We start from the raw sequence: 6,492 nt of genomic DNA on the forward strand, positions 1-6,492 counted from the left end.
TATAGTTAGGTTTAGGGTTAGGGTTAGGGTTAGCGCTAGGGTTAGGCTTAGGATTAGGGTTAGGGCTAGGGTTAGGTTTAGGGCTCGGGTTAGGGTTAGGGTTACGGTTCTGGTTCTGGTTAGGGTTTGGGTTAGCGTTAGGGTTAGGGTTAGTGGTAGGTGTTGGGTTAGGGTTAGTGCTAGGTATAGAGTTTAGGCTAGGATTAGGGTTAGGGTTACAGTTAGTGAGAGGGTTAGGGCTAAGGCTAGTGTTAGGGTGAGATTTAGGTTTAGGGATATGTTTTTTTGTTAGGGTTAGGGTTATGGTTAGCGTTAGGATTAGGGTTAGGGCTAGGGTTAGGTCGAGGGTTAGGGTTAGGGTTAGGGTTAGGGTTAGGGTTAGGGTTAGGGTTAGGGTTAAGGTTAGAGTTAGGGTTAGGGTTAGGGTTTGGGTTAGGGTTAGTGTTCGGGCTAGGGCTAGGGTTACTGCTAGGGCTACGGTTAGGGCTAGGGTTAGGGCTAGGGGTAGGGCTTGGGTTAGGGTTAGGGTTAGGGCTAGGGCTAGGGCTAGGGCAAGGGTTAGGGCAAGGGCTATGGTTAGGGTTAGAGTTCGGACAAGGGTTAGGTCTAAGGCTAGGGCTAGTTTTAGAGTTAGGGCTATGGCTAGGTCTTGGGCTAGGGCAAGGGTTAGGGTTAAGGTTAGGTATAGGGTGAGGGCTAGGGTTAGGGTGAGGGTTCTGGTTAGTGTTAGGGCTAGGGTAAGCATTAGGGTTAGGGCAACGGTTATGGTTAGGGTTTGTATTAGTGTTAGTGGTAGGCTTTGGGTTAGGGTAAGGTCTAGGGTTAGGGCTAGGGTTAGGGTTAATGTTAGGGCTAGGGCTAGGGTTAGGTTTGGGGTTACGGTTAGGGTTACGGTTAGGGTTAGGGTTAGGGTTAGAGTTAGGGCTAGGGTTGGGGTAGAGGTTAGGGTTAGGGTTAGGGTTAGGATTAGGTTTACGGTTGTGGTTGCGGTTGGTGTTGTGTTGTGGTTGGGGTTGGGGTTAGGGTTTGAGTTCGGGTTCGGTTCGGGTTAGGGTTAGGGTTAGGGTTTGGGGTAGGTTTATGGTTTGGGTTAGGGTTAGGGTTGGGGTTGGGGTTAGGTTTAGGGCTAGGGCTAGGGTTAAAGCTAGGGCTAGGGCTAGGGTTAGGGTTAGCGTTAGGGTTAGCGCTAGGACTAGGGTTAGGGTTGGGGTTAGGGCTAGGGCTAGGGTTAGGTTTAGGGGTAGGGATAGGTTTAGGGATAGGGTCTGGGCTAGGGTTAGGTTTAGGGTTAAGGCTCGGGCTAGGGCTAGGGCTAGGGATAGGGATAGGGATAGGGATAGGGATAGGGATAGGGATAGGGTTAGTGTTAGGGTTAGGGCTAGGGTTCGGGTTAGGGCTAGAGTTCGGGTTAGGGTTAGGGTGGGGTTAGGGCTACGGCTAGGGTTTGGGCTTGGGTTAGGGTTAGGGCTAGGGATAGGACTAGGGATAGGGATAGGGATAGGGATAGGGATAGGGATAGGACTAGGGCTAGGGATAGGGCTAGGGCTAGGGCAAGGGTTAGGTCAAGGGCTATTGTTACGGTTAAGTTTAGGGTCAGTGTGAGGGCTATGGTTAGGGTGAGGGTGAGGGTTACGGCTAGGGTTAGCATTAGGGATAGGGCTGGCGTTAGCGTTAGCATTAGAGTTAGGTTTAGGTTTAGGGTTAGGGTTAGGTTTAGGGTTAGGGCTAGGGCTAGGCCTACGGTTAGGGCTTGCGTTATGGCTAGGGTTAGGGTTTGGTGAGGTTTAGGGTTAGGAGTAGAGTTAGGGTTAGGGTGAGGGCTAGGTTTAGGGTGAGGGTTAGTTTTAGGGTTAGGGTTAGGGCTAGGGTTATCATTAGGGTTAGGGCTAGGGTTAGGGTTAGGTTTATGATTATGGTTAGGGTTTTGGTTAGGTTTAGTGGTAGGCTTTGGGTTAGGGTTAGGGCTAGGGTTTGGGTTAGGGTTTGGGTTAGGGTTAGGGTTAGGATTAGGGCTAGGGCTAGTGTTAGGACTAGGGCTAGGGTAACGGTTAGGACATGCGTTAGAGCTAGAGTTAGGGCTAGCGTTAGGGTTTAGGTTCAGTTTAGGGTTACAGTTTGAGTTAGGGGTAGGGGTAGGGTAGGGCTAGGGCTAGGGTTAGGGCTAGGCCTAGGGTTACAATTAGGGCTAAGGTTAGGTTTAGGGTTAGGGTTAGCGCTAGGGTTAGCGCTAGGGTTACGTTTAGGGTTAGGGATAGGGTTAGGTGTAGGGGTAGGGATAGGTTTAGGGATAGGGTCTGGGCTAGGGTTAGGTTTAGGGTTAAGGCTCGGGCTAGGGCTAGGTATAGGGCTAGGGCTAGGGCTAGGGCTAGGGCTAGGGTTAGGGTTAGGGTTAGGGCTATGGTTCGGGTTAGGGCTAGAGTTCGGGTTAGGGTTAGGGTGGGGTTAGGGCTACGGCTAGGGTTAGGGCTTGGGTTATGTTTAGGGTTAGGGTTAGGGTTAGGGTTAGGGTTAGGGCTAGGGCTAGGGTTAGGGCTAGGGCTAGGACTAGGGATAGGGACAGGGATAGGGATAGGGCTAGGGCTAGGACTAGGGATAGGGATAGGGCTAGGGCAAGGGTTAGGTCAAGGGCTATTGTTACGGTTAGGGTTAGGGTCAGTGTGAGGGCTATGGTTAGGGTGAGGGTGAGGGTGAGGGTTACGGCTAGGGTTAGCATTAGGGTTAGGGCTGGCGTTAGCGTTAGCGTTAGAGTTAGGTTTAGGTTTAGGGTTAGGGTTAGGGTTAGGGCTAGGGCTAGGGCTACGGTTAGGGCTAGCGTTATGGCTAGGGTTAGGGTTCGGTGAGGTTTAGGGTTAGGAGTAGAGTTAGGGTGAGGGTGAGGGCTAGGTTAGGGGTGAGGGTTAGTTTTAGGGTTAGGGTTAGGGCTAGGGTTATCATTAGGGTGAGGGCTAGGGTTAGGGTTAGGTTTATGATTATGGTTAGGGTTTTGGTTAGGTTTAGTGGTAGGCTTTGGGTTAGGGTTAGGGCTAGGGTTTGGGTTAGGGTTTGGGTTAGGGTTAGGGTTAGGATTAGGGCTAGGGCTCGTGTTAGCGCTAGGGCTAGGGCTAGGGTAACGGTTAGGACATGCGTTAGAGCTAGAGTTAGGGCTAGCGTTAGGGTTCAGGTTCAGTTTAGGGTTACAGTTTGAGTTAGGGGTAGGGCTAGGGTAGGGCTAGAGCTAGGGTTAGGGCTAGGCCTAGGGTTAGAATTAGGGCTAAGGTTAGGTTTAGGGTTAGGGTTAGCGTTAGGGTTAGCGCTAGGGTTACGTTTAGGGTTAGGGATAGGGTTAGGTTTAGGGCTCGGGTTATGGTTAGGGTTACGGTTAGGGTTAGGGTTTGGGTTAGGGTTAGGGTTAGTGGTAGGGGTTGGGTTAGGGTTAGGGCTAGGGTCAGGGTTGGGGCTAGGGTTAGGGTTAGGGTTATTGTAAGTGAGAGGGTTAGGGCTAAGCCTAGGGTTATGCTTAGGGTTAGGGATACTGTTTGGGTTAGGGTTAGGGTTAGGGTAAGGGTTAGGGTTAGGGTTAGGGCTAGGGTGATGTTTAGGGTTAGGGTTAGGGTTAGGGTTAGCTCTAGGGTTAGGGTTATCGTTAGGGTGACGCTTTGGGCTAGGGTTAGGGTTAGGGTTAGGGTTAGGGTTAGGGTTAGGGTTAGGCTTAGGCTTAGGGTTCGGGCTAGGGCTAGGGTTAGGGCTAGGGCTAGGGCTAGGGTGAGGGTTCTGGTTAGTGTTAGGGCTAGGGTTAGCATTAGGGTTAGGGCTACGGTTATGGTTAGGGTTTGTGTTAGGGTTAGTGGTAGGCTTTGAGTTAGGGTAAGGTCTAGGGTTAGGGCTAGGGCTAGGGTTAGGGCTAGGGCTAGGGCTACGGATAGGGCTAGGGTTAGGGCTAGGGTTAGGGCTTAGGTTAGGGTTAGGGTTAGGGTTAGGGTTCGGGTTAGGTATAGGGTGAGTGCTAGGGTTAGGTTGAGGGTTCTGGTTAGTGTTAGGGCTAGGGTTAGCATTAAGGTTAGGGCTACGGTTATGGTTAGGATTTGTGTTAGGGTTAGTGGTAGGCTTTGAGTTAGGGTAAGGTCTAGGGTTAGGGCTAGGGCTAGGGTAAGGGTTAGGGCTAGGGGTAGAACTAGAGCTAGGGCTAAGGTTAGGGTTAGGGTTCAGTTTTAGTTTAGGGTTACAGTTTGGTTTATGGGTAGGGGTAGGGGTAGGGGTAGGGGTAGGTCTAGGCCTAGGGTTAGGGTTAAGGCTAAAGTTAGGTTTAGGGTTAGGGTTAGGGTTAGCGCTAGGGTTAGGCTTAGGGTTAGGGTTAGGGCTAGGGTTAGGTTTAGGGCTCGGGTTAGGGTTAGGGTTACGGTTCTGGTTAGGGTTTGGGTTAGCGTTAGGGTTAGTGGTAGGTGTTGGGTTAGGGTTAGGGCTAGGGATAGAGTTTAGGCTAGGATTAGGGTTAGGGTTACAGTTAGTGAGAGGGTTAGGGCTAAGCCTAGTGTTAGGGTGAGATTTAGGTTTAGGGATATGTTTTTTTGTTAGGGTTAGGGTTATGGTTAGCGTTAGGATTAGGGTTAGGGCTAGGGTTAGGTCGAGGGTTAGGGTTAGGGTTAGGGTTAGGGTTAGGGTTAGGGTTAAGGTTAGAGTTAGGGTTAGCGTTAGGGTTAGGGTTAGGGTTAGTGTTCGGGCTAGGGCTAGGGTTACTGCTAGGGCTACGGTTAGGGCTAGGGTTAGGGCTAGGGTTAGGGCTTGGGTTAGGGTTAGTTTTAGGGCTAGGGCTAGGGCTAGGGCAAGGGTTAGGGCAAGGGCTATGGTTAGGGTTAGGGTTAGGGTTAGGGTTAGGGTGAGGGTTAGGGCTAGGGCTAGGGCTAGGGCTAGGGCAAGGGTTAGGGCAAGGGTTAGGGCAAGGGCTATGATTAGGGTTAGAGATCGGGTTAGGGTTACGGTTGGGGTTAGGGTGAGGGTCAGGACTAGGGTTAGGGTGAGGGTTAGGGTTAGTGTTAGGGGCAGGGTTAGCATTAGGGTCAGGGCTACGGTTAGGGTTATGGGAAGGGGTCGGGGTAGGATTAGGGTAGGGTTAGGGTTATGGCTATGGTTAGGGTTAGGGCTCGGATAAGGGTTAGGGTTAAGGCTAGGGCTAGTGTTAGGGTTAGGGCTATGGCTAGGGCTTGGGCTAGGGCAAGGGTTAGGTTTAGGGTTAGGGTTAGGGTTAGGGTTAGGTATAGGGTGAGGGCTAGGGTTAGGGTGAGGGTTCTGGTTAGTGTTAGGGCTAGGGTTAGCATTAGGGTTAGGTCTACGGTTATCGTTAGGGTTTGTGTTAGGGTTAGTGGTAGGCTTTGAGTTAGGGTAAGGTCTAGGGTTAGGGCTAGGGCTAGGGTCAGGGTTAGGGCTAGGTTTAGAACTAGAGCTAGGGCTAGGGTTAGGGTTAGGGTTCAGTTTTAGTTTAGGGTTACAGTTTGGTTTAGGGGTAGGGGTAGGGGTAGGGTTAGGTCTAGGCCTAGGGTTTGGGTTAAGGCTATAGTTAGGTTTAGGGTTAGGGTTAGGGTTAGCGCTAGGGTTAGGCTTAGGGTTAGGGTTAGGGCTAGGGTTAGGTTTAGGGCTCGGGTTAGGGTTAGGGTTACGGTTCTGGTTCCGGTTAGGGTTTGGGTTAGCGTTAGGGTTAGTGGTAGGTGTTGGGTTAGGGTTAGGGCTAGGGATAGAGTTTAGGCTAGGATTAGGGTTAGGGTTACAGTTAGTGAGAGGGTTAGGGCTAAGGCTAGTGTTAGGGTGAGAGTTAGGTTTAGGGATATGGTTTTTTGTTAGGGTTAGGGTTATGGTTAGCGTTAGGATTAGGGTTAGGGCTAGGGTTAGGTCGAGGGTTAGGGTTAGGGTTAGGGTTAGGGTTAGGGTTAGGGTTAGGGTTAAGGTTAGAGTTAGGGTTAGGGTTAGGGTTAGGGTTTGGGTTAGGGTTAGTGTTCAGGCTAGGGCTAGGGTTACTGCTAGGGCTATGGTAAGGGCTAGGGATAGGGCTAGGGGTAGGGCTTGGGTTAGGGTTAGGGTTAGGGCTAGGGCTAGGGCTAGGGCAAGGGTTAGGGCAAGGGCTATGGTTAGGGTTAGGGTTAGCGTTAGGGTTAGGGTTAGGGTGAGGGTTAGGGCTCGGGCTAGGGCTAGGGCTAGGGCAAGGGTTAGGGCAAGGGCTATGGTTAGGGTTAGAGATCGGGTTAGGGTTACGGTTGGGGTTAGGGTGAGGGTCAGGACTAGGGTTAGGGTGAGGGTTAGGGTTAGTGTTAGGGCCAGGGTTAGCATTAGGGTCAGGGCTACGGTTAGGGTTATGGGAAGGGGTAGGGGTAGGATTAGGGTAGGGTTAGGGTTACGGCTATGGTTAGGGTTAGGGCTCGGACAAGGGTTAGGGCTAAGGCTAGGGCTAGTGTTAGGGTTAGGGCTATGGCTAGGGCTTGGGCTAGGGCAAGGGTTAGGGTTAGGGTTAGGGTTAGGTATAGGGTG

Source organism: Heloderma suspectum, chromosome W, assembly GCF_057233095.1.
Source record: "Heloderma suspectum isolate Gila_16-S chromosome W, 16-S_ref, whole genome shotgun sequence".
Taxonomy (NCBI): domain Eukaryota; kingdom Metazoa; phylum Chordata; class Lepidosauria; order Squamata; family Helodermatidae; genus Heloderma; species Heloderma suspectum.